This window comes from Bactrocera dorsalis, chromosome 3 (genome assembly GCF_023373825.1).
Source record: "Bactrocera dorsalis isolate Fly_Bdor chromosome 3, ASM2337382v1, whole genome shotgun sequence".
Taxonomy (NCBI): Eukaryota; Metazoa; Arthropoda; class Insecta; order Diptera; family Tephritidae; genus Bactrocera; species Bactrocera dorsalis.
In genome coordinates this window covers 33,699,553-33,720,922 of record NC_064305.1, presented here as the reverse complement: position 1 = coordinate 33,720,922, position 21,370 = coordinate 33,699,553, and the positions used below count along the sequence as shown (strand labels likewise).

The 21,370-nt window shown below is 38.3% G+C and overlaps 1 pseudogene; it reads left to right on the top strand.

The window, feature by feature from the left end:
- Positions 1-18,153: 18,153 nt before the first annotated feature.
- Positions 18,154-18,283, top strand: LOC125777910 (small nucleolar RNA U3; annotated as a pseudogene).
- Positions 18,284-21,370: the final 3,087 nt, after the last annotated feature.

Sequence of the window (21,370 nt, the reverse complement as noted above, 5' to 3'; positions counted from 1 at the left end):
CATGGGCCTTTTCAGTTTAGGGAACAAGAAAAAGTCACAGTGGGCCAGATCTGGGGAATACGGTGGCTACCGCATCATTAGTGTGTTGTTTTTGGCCAAAAAGTCGCGCACAAGCAACGATGTGTGTGAGCAGGGGCGTTATCGTGGTGCAAAAGCCAAGTTTTGTTCTTCCACAAATCCGGGCGTTTCTGGCGTATTGCTTCGCGCAAATTGCACATAACTTGCAGGTAATATTCCTTATTGACCGTTCTTCCCTGTGGCAAGAACTCATGACGCACCACGCCCCTGCAATCGAAGAAAACTGTCAGCAAACTGCCGCGATACTTTTTGAACACACCTCGTATGTAAAGAAATGGTTAGCTTGACTTGCTGAATCGATTAAGCAGTATTCGTCTGTCTGTCTGAATAATCAGAATCAAGTGGTTGTATTGAAAACTTTTTATTCGACGAGCTATCTTCACCAAATTTTGTATGGTATTTTCTATAAAAACTGCGCAACCTCCAAAGAAATTGTTCAGATGAGATCGCTATGTTATAGCATATAGCTGTAATATAAGCTTAGCGATCAAAATCAAGTACTTGCGTGTTTTTTTGTTACTTTTATATCCTGAATAGGGTATACTAAGTTTTCCACGAAGTTTGTAACACCCAAAAGGAAGCATAGGGGTATATATATAAATGATCAGTATGTTGAACTGAGTAGATTTAGCCATGTCCGGCTGTCTGTCTGTCCGTCAATACGTCAGTATGTATACGAACTAGTCTCTCAGTTTTTGAGGTATCTACGGTAATTTTGCAAAGGTTATTTTGTCTTCAAGAAGCTGCTTATTTGTCAAAACTGTCGATATCGGACCACTATAACATATAACTGCCATACAAACTGAACGATCGGAATCAAATTCTTGTATGGAAAACTTTCACACTTGGCACGATATATTCACGAAATTTGGTATAGATTATTTTCTAAGGCAACAATGTAATCTCCGAAGAAATTGTTCAGATTAGTTAATTATAGCATATAGCTGTCATACAAGCTGAGCGATCAAAATCAAGCACTTGCATGTTTTTTGTTGTTTTTTCTTAGTGTTTTTCACTTAAACAAATGTACCGAAATTCTTAAAAATATGTGTTAATTATTATAAATATTCACTATGTCTCTATAACAAAACAACAAATAAGTATGTGTATGTGTGAGTGTATTAGTTTTTGTGTTCGCCAAGAACTGTATACATGTAGTAGTGTGCAATTTTGCCTTGAAAGTACAATGAAGGGTAGTTTAGAGAAAACCAGAGACTAAGGCTGCGATAAAACTACAACAACAAAAACAATACAATAAAACAAGTCACACAACAATGAAGCAACTTTCAAGTTGAAATGAAGAAGCTGTTGTGGTTTACGCAAGTTTACAGTTAGGAGTAGATTTTTTTCAGGTAACCAAGTAGGGTTCTGGAGCTACATATGTACATACTCATAGTATGTAGGCTTGGTTAGGCCTCAGAGCTTGCCGCTTTCAGCTTACATGCGAGTAGCTGAGTGTCTTTCCACCGCTCCTGCCACATTTTAGTACTCTTGTTTCTCTCCTTTGTCTTTACCGATACTGTTTTAGGCATTGATAATTGATAAAAACGCCCGAGTTCATCTCCCTGGATGTCAATGGGCGGCATGCTGGTTGATATAGTCCGGAAAGCACTTATTACCCGAATTGCAGAAAGCCTATGCACTGCAATTATTTGTTTTGCATACTCTATTATATCCATTGCCTGTATCCATACTGGTGTCGCATACAGTATTACGGAACTCATTGCTTTCACCATTAAGAATCGCCGGCTGGAACGCACACAGCCTCTATTGGTCATCATTCTCGATAGGGCATTATAAATTCTGTTTGCCTTGGCGGAAGTAAACTCCAAGTGTTCTTTAAATTTTAATTTGGAATCTAATATTACTCCCAGATACTTTAATTTCGGCTGCGAGGTAATCTTGCATTCCCCTATGGTGAGCCCTATGTTTTTTCCTCCGCCAGTTTCAGACTCATAGAAGAGAATCATTGGGGTAGACTATTTAAGCACTCATTACATTTATTTCTCAGGTCGGCTAATTATTTGGCAACTGCTACCACCATGAGGTCGTCCGCATAAGCTATTATTTTCACGTCTGTTGGTTGCTGTCTTCTTAGCACCCCGCCATACATAAGGTTTCATAATAGTGGGCCTAACACTGAGCCTTGTGATACTCCACTCGAGATAGAGTAGTTCTTGGTGCCTTCGTCCGTCTCAAAAATCAGCTTTCTGTTTTTATACTAGCTCGTTATTATGTCGATGAGGTATTCAGGGGCCCGTATTTCATCCAGGGCTTTAATTATGTCTGCCCATTTTGCTGAGTTGAACGCATTTTTGACATCCAGGGTTATCAGCGCACAATACTTTTTGTGCCACCTTTCCATCTTTTGCCACTTACTGCACATTTCGCAATAGCGACAACTTCTCGTAGTGCGTCAATAGTGGATCTCTTTTTTATGAAGCCGTATTGTCTCTCTGATAATCCGCCGTCTTTTTGAATTGCTAGTTCCAAGCGGTTTCTTACAATGCTTTCGTACACTTTCCCAATCGTGTCGAGTATGCAAAGAGGTCGATATGATGAAGGTTCTTCTGGTGGCTTTTTTGGTTTCGGGAGTAGAACCAGGCGGTGTATCTTCCACGGATCGGGGAAAACCTCTTCTAATATACACGCATTGTACATGTTAACAAATAAACCGGGTCTAAGAGTTATGGCTTCTTTATGGGCTCTATTTGGTATACCATCTATTCCAGGCGCTTTGGAGTTTTTAATATTTTTCGCAATAGCCAATAGTTCGTCTTCTGTGACTAATAGGGGTGGCTCCGTAGCTTCGTTTCGCTTAATATGAGAAATGGAGGCATATGTCGGGAATAACGCTTCGACAACAGTTTTCATAAACAATGAGTTTTTAGGTTGCTTCGATTTATTTTTGAATTTCGACATACAAATTTTGTATGCCGATCCCCAGGAGTCTATGTTCGCTTCTTCACATAGCTTTTCAAAACAGGATCTCTTACTACGGATAATGGCTGATTTCGGGAGCTTTTTTTGGCATTTTGGCATGCTTCTTTGAGGCGGATTTCCCCTCCCTAGTTTCGCTGTGCGCGACGTCTAGCTAAGTGACAGAGCTTTCTCAGCTTGGCAATTTTGTCGCTCCACCAGTAAACCGGGTTTCTATAGTTATTGTATCTCGTCCTGCGCATAGTTTCGTCGCATGCTGCAACTAGTTCCTTCTGCACAGCGGATACTAAGTGGGTGGCGTCTTCGCCTGGTGCCTTTGCCGCACTCCAGACGCTCTCAAAGACGTCGGTATCAAATTCCTTTTCGCGTCAACTACGTTTCGAGAGGGATTTCTGCGAGACAGTTCCCTTTCTTGGCAGAACGAAACTTCAGCGATTATAGCCATATGGTCGCTATTTGTGTATATATGTGATACCTTCCACTTAATATGTCTGCTAACCTGTCGTTAGGAAACATTAGGTCTATCATTGATATCATCACGGTGATTTGTAATTTTGCTACCCCAAGCAGTAGACCATGCGGTTTGTTTTTGGTCTCTAGAGACAGCTCCAGGAGAAAATCTTCAAATTCTCTAATTGTTGCGCTAGGACGAGCGTAGCAACTTGCGTGCTCTCCAAACGCAGTCTATATGGCTCGCTTAGTAAGGCGACATCTATATTCTCTTCTTGAACTGTTTGTTTTAGCAGGTCTTGTGCTGCAGCGCAGTGATTAAGGTTTAGCTGTAAGAACTTCATTTTTCATTGTTTTCATCATTTGTACGTACTTCGGACATGTCGTACTTAGGACGGAGTGCTCTCCTTTGCAAAGTATACAGTTCGGGGCATTTTTGCACACTTTTGCTACGAGTCCTGCAGCTCTGCAGCGTGTACAGAGGGCCGACCGATCAGTCTGACTGACACATTTGTGTTCTATGTGACCCAGTTGAAGCACCTTAAACATCGGATAATGGGTGAGTATTCTCTAAGACGACAGATAGATCACCTTATCTTCACTTTGCGCAATTTTAGTGCAACTTTAGCGTCTAGAGCGCGCAGACAAATAAAAGCTATTTGTGTGCCACTTCGGGTTTTCCTCATATTTTTGACCCTTGATTTCTCCAGGTTTTGGAACCCACACTCTTTTTTTAATGCCTCGCAGATTTCTTCCGGTGTTGTAATTTCGTCCGAATCCTTACACACTATTGTGACGTTATGGATTTTTGGCTGTATCAGCGCCATTTCACCCACCGCTCCCTCTAAGACGGTTTGAAATGATTCAACTCTCTTGTCCGTCTGATTTTTCAATTCGATGAGTAGGTCTCCTTTCATCGTCTTCCGTATGTAGGTCACGTTTGATCCCAACTCTTCAAGACCGCTGTCGCTTTTCATCTTCCGGAGAATGTCAGCATACGACGACCATTCCTTTTTTGTTATAATGATGGCGTCCGGTTTCGTTCTTATTTTCTTCAGAATCGGCTTTCTCTTTTTAACAACATCCACCAATTTTTCACATGAGTTATGTTGACCCGTAATATCTATCGCTTTAGTGGCCTCGCGGGTCATTTGTTGCACCTTTTCAATAGCCTTTTTTGGCTTTTTTTGTGGGAGGTAGTACTCCCGATGCTTCTCGCAGCCGCTTTGGTGTATTTATCTCTTTGAAGATATGAGAAAGCTGTGTTGCTTTCTCAAATTCATAGTTTTTTCCATTATATAAGCACATTATGCTACTAAGTAAATCTCGCATTGCCTGGTTTACGTGCCTTTGAGCAGCCATCATATTTTCTTACTCCTTCATTTTGCAACCCAGCTTGTTGAAATAGTTGGAGGATTCAGTATTTAGTGGTTTCTCTTCACTTTTGCTTGCCCGGTCAGTAGTTTCACTAAATGTTGATCCTGCAGCGGTGGATTCCTCATTTCTGCCATTTGTGGGTGTTCTCAAAATTTTCGAAGTCCTTCGAAAAGGATTCTCTGGTGTACGCCCCATACTATTCTCGGAGGCCATACCTCAGTGAGAAAATAGTTTGGGTACACGTCAGCCCCTGCCGCTAAAACCTAACTTATATTATAAATGGCAAAGCAAAAACGGCAAATTAAAAATAAGCGTACGTTTGATTCGCTGTTATTAGGGGAAAATAAAATTATTACTAAAAAAATTTGGAAATTGGCCATGAAAAGGGGCAGGTATTTGCAAATAAATTTTGTTTAAGTTAAATTGTACTTATCTATTTCTTTGGGTTTAGTATCCACTTGGATCTTCCGGAATTGTATGATATCCATAAATGAAGCTTTTTTTGTGTCAGGCGTATTTAAATGATTTTAAAAGAGTTCTTGTTCAATAATAGGTTGTCAAAAAAGTCTTGCGGTATTTTTATTTATTTTTTTTTTATTGAAATTGAAATGAATTTTTGATTACTCATGCCCAGCTCTTGACCGATGCTACTATGCCGATCTCTTTCGACTAATTCAGCGATTTTGTCGCAATTTTCGACGACAGGTCTTCCGGAGCGTGGCGCATCTTCGACCACCTCTACACCAGAACGAAAACGTTGAAACCATCTTTGTACGGTGGAAATGGAAACTGGTCCATAAACTGCACAAATTTTATTGGCGGCTTGAGATGCATTTTTACCTCTATCGTAGTAGTACTGAAAAATATGCCGTATTTTCTCTTTACACGTGTTAGCGCGTGAAATGAGCTTTCCAAAAAGATATAGCATGAGCCGATGCGACGAATAAAACTAGAACTACGCTCTTTCAGCGCCAACTAGCGAAAATACCGCAAGATTTTTTTGACAACGTAATATTTTGCTCCTGAGTAATCGAAACAGTATTTACATAAAGGTCAAGCTTAGAATGCCCAACCTTCAGCTGGCTGTTATATATTCTATGGCTCCCAATACTTCAAGTTAAGGGATATTGGGCAGATATGATGGGAAAATCCAGGTTTTCACCAAATCCATTGAGTTGCTTGATAACACTTAATTTGGTAACCACCCGACTCAAGTGCGGCCGCCTGTGGTCTGCGCTTCTGCGCCTCCCATTTTGTCCAACGAACCAACTTTGTAGTCCTAATACATTTTGACTATTGTGGCAATTTTAACGGAATTGAGACTGAATGGAACCACAACCGGATATAACATATATACAGATTTTGCGTAATTCGGCGGCCTCTTGTATGTATGATCAGATGTAATGGTTGAAAAGTTCACGGTACTTAACGAAGTTTGACATCATATTACTGTTAACACCTCTGCTTTTACGTTTGAAAATTTCGCATTTTCCGTGAAATTTAATACAACAAAGTTATGAATAGGTGATCGAGGCCATAAATAGGTTCAAATGCGGCGTAGTTATGTACAGCAAAACCCTCAACCATGAATTTCTTAGCAGAGCGTTTTATGCGAAAATCTACAGTGAGTATGACTTCTTCTAGGCGCGCATAAGAACGCTAATGTAACTAATAAATTCTCCAAATTGCATTTGACATACGCGTTGGGTGTCATAATTCAGGCTTCACTTGCCCCTTCATGACCCGAGAACTTATAGTACACATGACATTTGTGTGCTTTCGCAGTGAAAATTATGCTGTTGTTTTGAAAGAGTGAACGAAGTAAAGAATAGTTAGAAGTTGCATACGCTTACAAGCATACACCCATTTGCGAAAATTTATGTCGTACTACCTTAATAGGAGCGCACAGAGCGCCCATTTTAGTCTTCAATGAATGAGCATGTGTTGAAGCGCTACGGTGGAAAGACTATAAAAATATTATTAAAAAATGTATTATTAAATGTATAATTAAAACAATAACATCGTAAAATTCAGGATGCCTGCAAAATATACAGGTTTACTACTAACCATGTGGCCTAAAAGAGCGCTGCTGAGAAAAATGCCAACAAAACTTACCTTAGAATATACAGGAAAATGGTTTGGGTTTATTATGGAAATGCCTACTGTTTATTACTCGGTCGTAACGCATGAATAGTACAGTGTAAGTCTCTAAGCAGATTCTTGTAAACAGTTCGTTTGTGGTGTGTGATCTAAGTAGAGGTACTTTTATCAATCCTTATCGCTTCTTTTGTTGGTTTTCCTTTCGTCCTCTGATTTTTATTGAAAGGTATATTATGTTCGTAAATGCATACCTTTTTTATTCTAGTTGTATGTATCCACCGACTGCAGTGGCGTCGCGTTACTGTCGGATTTATGGACGTTTCCTGAAATTATGTCATACGTAAAGTACGCGCAGTATCTGTACTCGTATGTTTGTACTCGTATATGCACCAAAAAAGCTCCATTAAATTCTGACTTATTGCCTGCTTTAGAATTTTTAACGTTTTCTAGTTGGTTGAATATTCCAGCTGAAGTCATAATACGAGGGGCTGATTGTTAGTAACTTAACTGTTTGTTCAGTTTGATGTTTTCTGAAAGTGCGTATGTGCTTCTGTAGTTTCAACTTAGGAACCTTTCCCACGGAACGGTTATTTTGAAAGAAGATAGTCGATATTGTCATCCTTATTTCACACTCTAATAATTTTATTTTTTTTCTGTATTTATTATTATCGAATAGTAAATATTTTCTGAAATATTCTAGAGACTTTCTTCATAATAACTTACATATGTTCAATTTCGATTGGTGCAGACAATGGTATAACTTTGATAAGATCTACCAGTCGCATCCAAAAACTTCTTTACTTCAAAGCGGAAAAGGTTTTCCTTATAAACTGTCTTTAGTAGGTTAGTTTTAAAAATTAAAAAGTCCAAAGCTTGCTTTTTAGAAATTATTTATGCACCAAGTAGGTCACACCCCGGCGCAACGTCTTGGGGGCGGCAAAACGATATTCACTGTTTTTTAATATTCAGAAAAATACTCGAACAAATTGTGTGTACAGACAAAAATTCCATAGTTTCATTAACCGAACATATTTTGAGAAACCAACGGATATGTCACAGCTGAAGCATGGGGCAAACTGTGAGAGCAACACATTGCGACGTAGGAGTGACAAAAAAAACAGTATCTTTATTTTTACTCTGTCGTCGCGACGTGTGTCACTATCACAGTTACCCTATGCTTTGAATGTAGCAAATACTTTTATTTCTCCAAATTTTCAAAATTGGTATTTAAAAACTCCAATTCGGGCAAAAATTCTTACAAATTGTGTCAAAAGTGTACAAGATACAGGGCGAAAATGGATTTTTTCTATGGCTCTTAATAAGATGTCTTGTAAATTTACTACCAATTTCCTCAAAAACCGTATTGTGAGAATTTTGGAACTTCAGAATTTGCATGGCTTCTAGTTCTTAAATTTTAAATACTTAATATTGAAGATATTTTGTAAAAATTCACTTTTGTTCGAACCACCTCATGAAACTTTTAGGTAGGTAGATAAAGGGGGGCGGCAGAACATCCTTGGCCCCGGGTGCCCGAAGTTGTGGCTACGCCACTGTCCAAGAGCTTGCATGAAACATTTTTTTATTTTACGACATATCTTTACGAAATTTGGGAAAGCTTCTTGCGTAAGACGACAATGTAACATTTTATCGAAATTGTTCTAATCGGATCTCTATAGCACATAACTGCCATGCAAACTGAGCGATCAGAATAATGTTTTTATAAGGAATCTTTTGCATTGCATTTGAAGGGGTCTTCATCCATTTCAAGCTTTCGACTACAATTTCGGCTCAGTATGTTGAGGAAGTATCTACAACTTAATTCTTGTGGGTTACATCGCCACAAAAATTCTCTATTTAAGTTTTTGGCAACGTTACTGTACATTTATAAACATACATCATGTATCTAGGTAAACAAAAGCCGCTTAACGCCTTGACATATTTCCACGTCAACTCGTGGCACAAATTCTGTGCCTAACATGATTATCACGAGTCTGACTCGTGGTGTGTAGAAGTGTACATTTGATGAAAAGAGAATTGAAATTTTCCCGTTATTTTCAGCTAATAATATAAACAAAAAACATTGTTGCAGTTGAGTGCATTATCTACTGCAGATAAAAAATAAAAAAAAATTCATTTCGTTTTGCAACAGTTCGTAAGCATCGAAACTGGTTTGAAGTTGTGTGCGAACAGTTGGAAGCGAATTTCGTTGCGCTAACTGATACGTCAAGGGGTTAAGCAACACTGGAGAAAATTAATTGAAATTTATTAACGTGCGAAACTATTTGATTGTTGCTTTTGTTGTTGTTATGCATAATAGAATGTATTGAGGTTATAGGGAGGAAATATTATTGATATTTGCAATCGACACGTTCATACTTACATACTCACATATTGCCTAAGATATGCGGTACAAAGTCACCCGGAAGTTCGATTATCTTTATATTAGGTATAGGGGGGCTAAGGGAAGTATTGATCCGATTCAACCCATTTTTGACAAACAGACAAACCATTACAAGTATAAGAGAAAGATTGTTTCTGAATTTCAATTATATATCTTAGACATTGACTATATTTTCCATTCCATTCCATATGTTCGAACAAAAAGGAATTATTCGTTCAAAGTTTAATCCCATTATAAAGGGTGATTTTTTAAGAGCTTGATAACTTTTTTTTAAAAAAAACGCATAAAATTTGCAAAATCTCATCGGTTCTTTATTTGAAACGTTAGATTGGTTCATGACATTTACTTTTTGAAGATAATTTCATTTAAATGTTGACCGCGGCTGCGTCTTAGGTGGTCCATTCGGAAAGTCCAATTTTGGGCAACTTTTTCGAGCATTTCGGCCGGAATAGCCCGAATTTCTTCGGAAATGTTGTCTTCCAAAGCTGGAATAGTTGCTGGCTTATTTCGGTAGACTTTAGACTTGACGTAGCCCCACAAAAAATAGTCTAAAGGCGTTAAAATCGCATGATCTTGGTGGCCAACTTACGGGTCCATTTCTTGAGATGAATTGTTGTCCGAAGTTTTCCCTCAAAATGGCCATAGAATCGCGAGCTGTGTGGCATGTAGCGCCATCTTGTTGAAACCACATGTCAACCAAGTTCAGTTCTTCCATTTTTGGCAACAAAAAGTTTGTTAGCATCGAACGATAGCGATCGCCATTCACCGTAACGTTGCGTCCAACAGCATCTTTGAAAAAATACGGTCCAATGATTCCACCAGCGTACAAACCACACCAAACAGTGCATTTTTCGGGATGCATGGGCAGTTCTTGAACGGCTTCTGGTTGCTCTTCACCCAAATGCGGCAATTTTGCTTATTTACGTAGCCATTCAACCAGAAATGAGCCTCATCGCTGAACAAAATTTGTCGATAAAAAAAGCGGATTTTCTGCCAACTTTTCTAGGGCCCATTCACTGAAAATTCGACGTTGTGGCAGATCGTTCGGCTTCAGTTCTTGCACGAGCTGTATTTTATACGGTTTTACACCAAGATCTTTGCGTAAAATCTTCCATGTGGTCGAATAACACAAACCCAATTGCTGCGAACGGCGACGAATCGACATTTCACGGTCTTCAGCCACACTCTCAGAAACAGACGCAATATTCTCTTCTGTACGCACTGTACGCATTCGTGTGGTTGGTTTAATGTCCAATAAAGTAAACTGAGTGCGAAACTTGGTCACAATCGCATTAATTGTTTGCTCACTTGGTCGATTATGTAGACCATAAATCGGACGTAAAGCGCGAAACACATTTCGAACCGAACACTGATTTTGGTAATAAAATTCAATGATTTGCAAGCGTTGCTCGTTAGTAAGTCTATTCATGATGAAATGTCAAAGCATACTGAGCATCTTTCTCTTTGACACCATGTCTGAAATCCCACGTGATCTGTCAAATACTAATGCATGAAAATCCTAACCTCAAAAAAATCACCCGTTATTAGTTGCTTCCTGAAATTTAAAATTGTGCTATATTGAAAGTAAGCGTGGTTTTTGTTCGATTTCGCTCATGTTCATAACGTGACATTAAAATATGAAAAGAATGCCACATACCAAGTTTTGTCGAAATCGGTGAGTCCTGTCCCGAGATATGGGATTTCACCAAAAAGTGGGCGGTGCCACTCCCGTCGTCCAATTTTCACATCAGGTTTCATAAAGCTCTCTGATACCATCTTGGTGGTAAAATTAATGTCTGTGACGTATTTAGTTATTGATTTATCGTGATTTTACTAGTTTTTAACAGTACCATTATATGGGGAGTGAGTGGGTTATCCTCCGATTTACTCCATTTTCATACTGTAGGTAGAAGTACTCAGCAAGTTTGGTTGTAAATATTTAGTTCGGTTCAATACTTGCTAAATATTATTATTTTATTATTTACTCAACTCTGGTAAAATAAAAACTAGGCGAGGGGTTCCCCCGTTTTGCATGTTACAAAGAAAAAAAAAAATTGGACCAAATGGTCCTTAACCTAACAACAGGGTTAATGACAATGAGGTAATTCTCATTTTGCAGTCTGTTAGAAAGGGTCTTGAATAATTGTACCAATTGGTACCAATTGTACGTTCCGAGTACGACGACCAGTATTTCTTGCTCTTCCAAGAAAGCACCCACAAATCGCGAAAAAATATAAAGTGTAATAACTAAGCCCTCAACTAAGCTATAAAGCTATAATTTGTATAGAGGATCCCAGTAGCAAGGGGCACCGGAACTACTAACGGGTGATTTTTTTGAGGTTAGGATTTTCATGCATTAGTATTTGACAGATCATGTGGGATTTCAGACATGGTGTCAAAGAGAAAGATGCTCAGTATGCTTTGACATTTCATCATGAATAGACTTACTAACGAGCAACGCTTGCAAATCATTGAATTTTATTACCAAAATCAGTTGGCAGAAAATCCGCTTTTTTATCGACAAATTTTGTTCAGCGATGAGGCTCATTTCTGGTTGAATGGCTACGTAAATAAGCAAAATTGCCGCATTTGGGGTGAAGAGCAACCAGAAGCCGTTCAAGAACTGCCCATGCATCCCGAAAAATGCACTGTTTGGTGTGGTTTGTACGCTGGTGGAATCATTGGACCGTATTTTTTCAAAGATGCTGTTGGACGCAACGTTACGGTGAATGGCGATCGCTATCGTTCGATGCTAACAAACTTTTTGTTGCCAAAAATGGAAGAACTGAACTTGGTTGACATGTGGTTTCAACAAGACGGCGCTACATGCCACACAGCTCGCGATTCTATGGCCATTTTGAGGGAAAACTTCGGACAACAATTCATCTCAAGAAATGGACCCGTAAGTTGGCCACCAAGATCATGCGATTTAACGCCTTTAGACTATTTTTTGTGGGGCTACGTCAAGTCTAAAGTCTACAGAAATAAGCCAGCAACTATTCCAGCTTTGGAAGACAACATTTCCGAAGAAATTCGGGCTATTCCGGCCGAAATGCTCGAAAAAGTTGCCCAAAATTGGACTTTCCGAATGGACCACCTAAGACGCAGCCGCGGTCAACATTTAAATGAAATTATCTTCAAAAAGTAAATGTCATGAACCAATCTAACGTTTCAAATAAAGAACCGATGAGATTTTGCAAATTTTATGCGTTTTTTTTTTAAAAAAAGTTATCAAGCTCTTAAAAAATCACCCTTTATAAAGACTAAGATTAAATTGTTATTTTGTATGAAAACTGCAGTATGGACCAAATGGTCCTCTAACCTAAGATTCGTAAGTTTTTTTTAACCTAACAGCAAGGTTAAAGCAGACAAAGTGCCTTTGGAGAGCACGCAGGGAGATATAATGTTCCAACTGTTAATGAAGTTGCAGTTGTTACGGCTGGTGACCTATATGAACGTCGAGACATACGCATACAACGCAGAGATAATACGATGCAAATAATTCAAGACAATCATCATTCTTACGATGCTTTGCAGTATCCGTTGATATTTTGGGAAGGAGAAGATAAATATCATTTAAATATTAAACAAACATTTTTTTTAAGTCAATAATTCCTCTTTATCTCATAAATATGTATATTCATTTGCAGGTGAAGAACTGATGAAGACAGTTAGTGCTATGAATTTTTACGCATATCGGTTGATGATTTGTGCTAATGAAGACAACAGTATTTTCCGATACAGACAACTATTTCATGCGTATATTGTGGATATGTATGTAAAAATCGAAAGTGAGAGGTTACGATATATAAAATTTAATCAAGCAAAACTTCGTACTGAGGAGTACATTAATTTGTGCGATGCCATAATCGGAAACATAGATGCAACAAATGACATCATCAACATCGGTACTGCATATATCCTCCCATCATCATACATTGGTAGTCCGCGTCATATGCAAGAATACATTCAAGACGCTATGACTTACGTACGTGCACACGGCCTACCAAATCTTTTTATCATATTGACGTGTAACCAAACTGGGATGAAATTAAACATTTTCTGTTGTCAGGTCAAACATTGATGCAACGCCAGAAAATCCGTGTTTCTCTCACGGTCAATTATATGTGGTATGTTCCAGAGTTAAAAAACCTTCGAAAATGTCTGTTTATACGACTCAAGGATTAAATAAAGAAAAAAGTATCATTACTTTTGCTTTTGCAGGTAAAAATTGTTTTCCTTTCATCATTACCAGACAAATATAACTATCAGTTGGTCCAAAAATTTTATTTCGATGGGTCCAGCCGTTTCGCAGAAAATTTCTTCACCTTCTTAAAGTTGCTAGAAAAGACAACACTTGCAAAGAAACTCAAGAGCGTTCAACTGGTAGGCTCATCAGCATATGTGATGCACTAAAGTCCAATCTAACCATAGTTCTAAACGTCATTTTGTAGATGGTGCTCGTAAACATCGCCGTTAGGTGTATGGCTAATGAAATTTGTACTGACCACTTGCTAATTTATGAGTGAGAAAACAGGAGTTCTTCATTTCTATGGCTTCAACCACATATCAGTCCACAAGCGATCTCTAGGCCTAACCTAACGAGCCGATACGTTTAAATTTTTTTTACGGATACGCTCATATCGCTGACATTTTTTATCTGATCGAATTCAAATTATCGAAAAATATTTTTAAATATATCTACATTCGATATATAGTATACTTACTATAGGAAAATAAATTTCGATTTTCTATGTTCATAAGTAGATATAATAACTTACTGAACTTTTTAATTTTTTTCAAGAAAATCCCGCTCTTTCCTTTTCTACTGCCTAAAGATATGCTTCTACTACCAATGAAAACCCCTGGCCGTTTTTCGATTGCTCTCATCGTACAAAATTTTGTGCTAATGAGCAACAAAACGCTGTTTTATTATAACTCCCTGCCAACAGTTTCCATATACTTATAATTTTTTCATGTAAAATAAACTGAGCAGACTACAGGACTTACGCTCGATGAAATCCCTTAAATCCAATCTGCGCATAAATTGCTAACCTCAGCATCCACACGTCATCGCAAATTCATAATTCGACCGCCAAAAGCTTAACGCATTCACGACTTTTTTATCTTAAGATTTGCTTTGATTCTTTTCTTCGCATCCTTTCTGTTGGTTATCCTGCATTAGAGGCCTTCTTGCCGCAACGATTATGGCATTATGAAGTTCAGAACTGATTTTCGGTACAACAACTCGTTACAACATTAGCAAAATGTAGGCTACAGATTTATGCGCACAGCAAAAAAAAGAATAATAAAAACAAAAACGCAGGCAACAACCCATTTGCAGTCGATTAAACATAACTATGATTCACATAAACAACATAGTTGGGTAAGCGTGGCTATGCGTATGGGTGGCAGGAAAAAGACGAAGTTATAACAACAACACCATCAACAACCGTATATAGTACGTTTAGTGCTAGTAGCAAAACTCTCCTTAAATTTGTGTCAACTTAAGTGAGCGCACAAAAAAATTGGATAATCAGTTGGAAATCATTACTGCGGCATCAGCGTTAGGCTGCTTTCCTATATTATACCCTACTTAGCACACACCCCACGAAGCAGCCTAAGTATCCGCTAAGCGCCATCAAGCATAAAAACACGAAAGTAAGTTGCACCGCCATAATACCCTACACAGGAGTATTTCTTATGGCATAATGCGCTCAAAAGGATATTTAGCTTGATTAGTTTGTATGGTAGCTATATGCTGCAGTGTCCGATCTGAACAATATTACCGGAGATTGTAGCGCTGCCATGAACAAAAAGCTATGCTAAATTTTGGCAGCCATATGTTATTGTAGTTCGATCTGAATAATTTGTTTAGTAATTGCAGAATTCTTTTGAACAATAGTTCATGCCAAATTTCGCGAAGATATCTTGCCAAACAAAAGAGTTTGCTTACAAGAACTTCATTTTGGTCAGCCCGTTTAGCCCGATATAGGCGCTCCCGACAAATGAGGAGCTTATTGAATCAACGAAGTTTCTTTCTGGCTATGAGAACTTTCTCGCAAACTTAATTTAACCAGTTCAGGGTATAAAAACTATTGACTTAACTCAATCCATGGAAGCAAATCCATACATTTTTGTTGCCACGCAAATTGTGGCAGCCGCAAGGATAAAAGAATACATACGGGTAGAAAAAGTGAAGGAAAACACACGTCGTACACCAATATAAATTTGCTAAATACTCGTAAATATGTGTGTGAATTTTTATGTCCCACATTTGGTGCGAATGAGCCAAGGCTGTTGAGCTTTCCTTGAAGAGTGTGCATGTTTGTATAAAGAAGAGTGTACGTTTGTAGTTACGTGCGTGTGTATGATTATTTGTAGCACACACAAATCTATTTATCAGTTATCAGCAGGATTTACAAGGGCTTTTCTGACGTGTGGACATTTTTACTATACATGGGTGAGGGTATATATGCACATGTACATACATATAATATATATACTTTTTTCCTGTCATAAAAATATATATATGTCCATAATATAACATGTATTGTATGAGTGTTTATGCTTACAACTCGTATAACCGCACAAAAATCGCAACAAAGTGTACTGAGTGTAAATCCGGCCAGCCGTTAAATGTGTTCACCGGCTTAAGTGCATATATGAGTGTGAACGAGAATAGTTTTTTAGGTCAGTGGCACTTTGAATATTCAAATACGTATACTTTATAACTCCGCGAGAGCAAAAACAACGAACGGGACCTACACTATCGGAACAGATTGCATACGTTCAATCATGAGTTGTCAGTTGAGCAGCACACTTGAAAAACCTGTCAGGAGGCAATAGTAATAATAAGAAACAAGCGCAAAATTTATTTCAGCGAGAAAATTAGGTCTCAAGATAGGTTCTTTTTAAACTTGATTGAGATATACTGCTGAGTAAAATAGTAAAGTTGCACCGCTACTATAGGTTCGATACTATAGGAGAATATTATTCGTTTACAGAAGTGTAAAATAAGCGTCACATGGAAGATAGTTTAGTTCCGAAGGCGCTTGATTTATAACAATTTGTTCACCAGTTCAGTACCCCCCGAAGGAAGCAGAGGAAGAGCAAGACCTCCACTCCGTTGGAAAGACCAGGTGGAGAAGGACCTGACTTCGCTTGAAGTCTCCAATGGGCGCCAAGCAGCAAAAAGAAGAAACGACTGGAGCGCTGTTGTTAACCCGGCTATAACAGAATAAGTGTTGTCTACGCCAGTAAAGATGAAAAAGAAGAAGAAGTTCTTTGGAATGGAATTGAGCTCACGAATAAAGATTAAATTGAGACATGAGTGATAGAAGCATCATGCTTAGAAGATTATTAGGATGTGTAACTCCAAGAAAAATATAGGATGCATTCTATTATACGCCTAAACTTAGATCGAGGTCCATCCGAACTACTTGAAAACTCGAAAACCAACTAAAAAATAACTATCACTCAGCTTTGTTATTAAAAATAGCGAAATATTCATTCGATTAAGTAATATCGCTTTATTCAAAACTCCTCAAAACTACTTTGAGACTCTAAAACTAACTACAACATGGAAACACTAGACCCAAAAAGTGGAATTAAATTCAAGAAGATATGTATGAGACATAAGTTATGCAGAGATAAGGCTTCAAAGAGCAGTCTGACCTGCAAATCCAAGAAAAATTTAACTTTTATTCGATTATATAGAGTCGTTTTAGCCGAAATTCGTCAGCTCCTAAGAGTAAGATTGAAAGTTTGAAAAATATGAGTATAAGACATGACTAATAAAAAAATTGCGTTTCCTAGTTTAGTTGGGTCTGTACACTTAAGAGAAATGGAAGCTTTATTCGATTTTATACTATCGTTTTTGTACAGAAAAAACAGTCTTTGCTTACGTCTGTACTGTGAGAGTTCACTTTTGACTCTGATTTTCTTTATTAAAATTTCTTCCCTCAATACATTACTTAATTCTAATTTCTTAACTATGTATATATGTATATGTGTGTATGCTTAGTGTGCATACACATGTGTAAATATGTATTATATTTTTATTGCATTTTTCAGATACCAACGCATTGATATTTTATAGTTTTTGAGATTAGTGCATCTAACGCACTTATACACATACGTACACACGCTTGATACTTCCTTATCTGTTGCTTGTGTGCATTAATATTTCGAGTATGTATATTTTGTATTTTAATATTAGTATTATGTATACTCTAATTTATGAGTTTTCTTTTATGTGCAATGATTTTCACATTTTTATGAGCAAGTCTCATATTACAATTTTGTTGCTTACCATTGCACTTGACATTTAACGGACTGTATATACTTTTTATTTAATTTATTGTTTACATGTATATTTTTGAAGTTATACTTCTTATACGACGCCGGAAAAGGTTGCGATAGATTCTGGTTGCGCAACCTTCCATATAAAAGTAACGCAAAGTTGCGCAACCTCGCTCCATCTATATGAATGTAACGCAACCTTGTCTGCGAAGATGTGCGAGCAGCAATCGAAGCGATGACAATCGGCGATCGTTTGTTCGTTTCTTTCGGCACAGCTCGGCCGACACAACAACACAACACAATGTTGCCATGCTTATGCTATTGTTGTTTTTGTAGAACAATGTTTTAATTTTTGGTTGGTGACATATTCACATGTGTGCGCATATGTATGTTTGTATGCTTGTACATTATTGAAATTATAGTTCTTTTTCTTTCGTTTGCCTTTCTCCGAATTCTCAACTATTTTGTGTGACTTTTAATTGAAATACTCTGCGTTGGCCTTTCAGAATCACACAGAATCATTTCTGTGCTTTTAGAAATTGACCCACGAGGACGAGGTATATCGTTTTATCTAGGAGCGCGAGATTTAAGAAAATCGCTCGCTTACAAGGGATAAAACGACTTCTGAGTGGCGATTTTAATGAATAAATTCACAGAATCATTTCTGTGCTTTTGGAAATCAATACTAATAAATATTTTTTTCTTACTAATAGAAAATAAATTTATCACAGCAATATACATAAACATATACATAATTTGCTGTGATAAATTTAATTTCTATTAGTAAGCAAAAAACTAATAATAATTTTATTAAGACTATACTTCTCAGGGCATCACAGCAATGTTATGTATATACATATTATGCATATGTATTGCTGTGATAAATTTATTGCGAAAGCAAATGTTCTACAAAGTATGTATATTTCTATACATAAACAAAATTATTAGAACCATCGTATGTTTCTTACATGCATAACCAAATCATACTTAAGTCAGCGCAACCTAATTGTCAATGGTGGTGTTGGTGGTAAGCGCTTGGAAGGTCAATATGCTAACACAGGTCCCAGGTTCGAATCCCGACAGAATAAATCTTTAATTTTTTACTTTTAACATCGTATACTATAAAAATAAATATTTTTCTTTATTTTAATTTCTATTAGTAAGAAAAATATTTATTTGTATAGTATACGATGGTAAAAGGCATACATCTTCTATCCTATCTTGTGTATCTGCCCATGCTCATATGAGTTTTTTTTTTTTTTTTTTTTTTTTTTTTCTTTATTGTAGGAGGAAGCATCGAAAGCCGGAGTGCGGGACTTTAATCCGCTAAACCTAACCTACTCCCACCTTATGTCTCTCCCACGGGACCATTGGACAAAGTATTACTTCATGGGAGAGAAGAAGACGTTTAAGTCTCCTCTATTGCAGGGACTGACTGACGCCTAATCTCTTCTAATTGTCTCAATTTTGTCATAATTTGATTTGCCGATTCACTGACAGCTTTCCACTTTACAGAGGACTCGCACATAAGTGCTGTCAAATTTTCCACCGTGATACTACCTCCAAGGGTGGTTTTCAGCTTTTCCCTTATACTTGAAAACCGAGGGCAATAAAAGAACACGTGTTCAGAGTTTTCTCTACACTCTGAACACGTCGGACAGTATGGACTAAAGTCATGACTATATTTGAAAAGGTAGCTTCTGAAGCAACCATGCCCACTGAGTATTTGGGTAAGATGGAAATCCAGATCCCCATGTTGTCTACCTATCCACGAGTGTATGTCCGAAATCAGTCGGTAGGTCCACCGTCCTTTGCATGAAGTTTGCCACCGTTGCTGCCACATTGCAATGCTTTTATTTCTCTCTTCTCTTTTTGCTGTGGTAGACGTGTCTGATAAATTATATATTCGCGCGAATTCGTCTCCCTGGATGTCAATCGGTGCCATACTGGCTAATACCTCGGCGGCGTCACTTGAAATAGTTCGGAAAGCACTTATGACTCGTATTGCTGAAAGCCTATGCACTGTGTTAATTTGTCTACCATATGATTTTGTTTCTAGCGCCTGTATCCATATTGGAGCCGCATACAGGATCACTGAACTTATTGCCTTAGCTATTAAACATCGTCGGCTGGAACGCACACAGCCTTTATTAGCCATCATTCTAGATAACGCATTGTATATTTTATTCGCTTTACGTGTCGCATTCTCCAAGTGTTCCTTGAACTTGAGCCTTGAGTCCACCATTACCCCAAGATACTTCAGCTGCGGCTGTGAAGTAATCTCACATTCTCCTTTGGTTAACGATATGTTCTCTTCAATTTTTCTTGAGCTTATGAGCAAGACTTCTGTTTTCTGCTCAGCCAGCTCTAGACTCATGGTAGTAAACCATCGGCGTAAGCCATTTATGCTATCATTGCATTTGACCCGGAGGTCATCCAGATGTTTGGCTACAGCTACCACTATGAGGTCATCCGCATATGCGATTGTTTTCACATTTTTTGGTTGCGGTATTCTTAACACCCCGTCGTACATCAGGTTCCATAGCAGCGGACCTAAAACCGAGCCTTGCGGTACTCCACTGGAGATAGTGTAGCTCTGAGTGCCCTCGTCCGTCTCGAATAGCAATCTCCTATTTTGAAAGTAACTCATTATGATATTTATTAGATAATGAGGAGCATGTATATCGTGCAGAGCTGTTATTATATTTGCCCATTTTGCGGAGTTGAACGCATTCTTCACATCCAGGGTTATTAGCGCGCAGTATTTTTTTGTGCCACCTTTCCATCTTTTTCCACTTATTGCACATTTCGCAGTATCAACTACTTCCCTTAGTGCGTCAATAGTGGACCTCTTTTTAATAAAGCCGTATTGTCTCTCTGATAATCTGCCGGCTTTTTGGATTGCTAACTCCAAGCGGTTTCTTACAATGCTTTCGTACACTTTTCCAATTGTGTCGAGCATGCAAAGAGGTCGATAAGATGAAGGTTCTTTTGGTGGCTTTTTTGGCTTTGGCAGTAGAACCAGACGCTGTATCTTCCACGGATCGGGGAATACCTCTTATAATATACACGCATTGTACATGTTAACAAATAAACTGGGCCTTAGGGTTATGGCTTCTTTAAGGGCTCTATTTGGTATACCATCTATTCCTGGCGCTTTGGAGTTTTTGATCTTTTTCGCAATAGCCAATAGTTCCTCTTCTGTGACTAGTAGGGGTGGCTCCGTAGCTTCATTTCGCTTAATATGAGAAATGGAGGCATGTGTCGGGAATAACGCTTCGACAACGTTTTTCATAAATAATGCATTCTTGGCTTGCTGCGACTTATTTTTGAACTTTGACATACAAATTTTGTATGCCGTTCCCCAGGGGTCTATGTTGGCTTCTTCGCAGAGCTTTTCGAAACAGGATCTCTTACTACGGATAATGGCTGACTTCAGGAGCTTTTTTTGGCATTTAAATGCTTCTCTAAGGCTGAATTCGGTATCGCTTCCCAGGTTACGCTGTAGGCGGCGTCTAGCTGAGAGACAGAGCTTCCTCAGCTTGGCCATTTCGTCGTTCCACCAGTATACCGGCTTTCGATTGTTATAGTATCTCGTCCTGCGCATAGTTGCATCGCAAGCTGCAACTAGTTCTTTCCGCACAGCGGATACTAAGTGGGCTGCGTTTTCGCCTGATGCATTTGCCGTACTCCAGACGCTCTGGAAAACGTCGGTTTCAA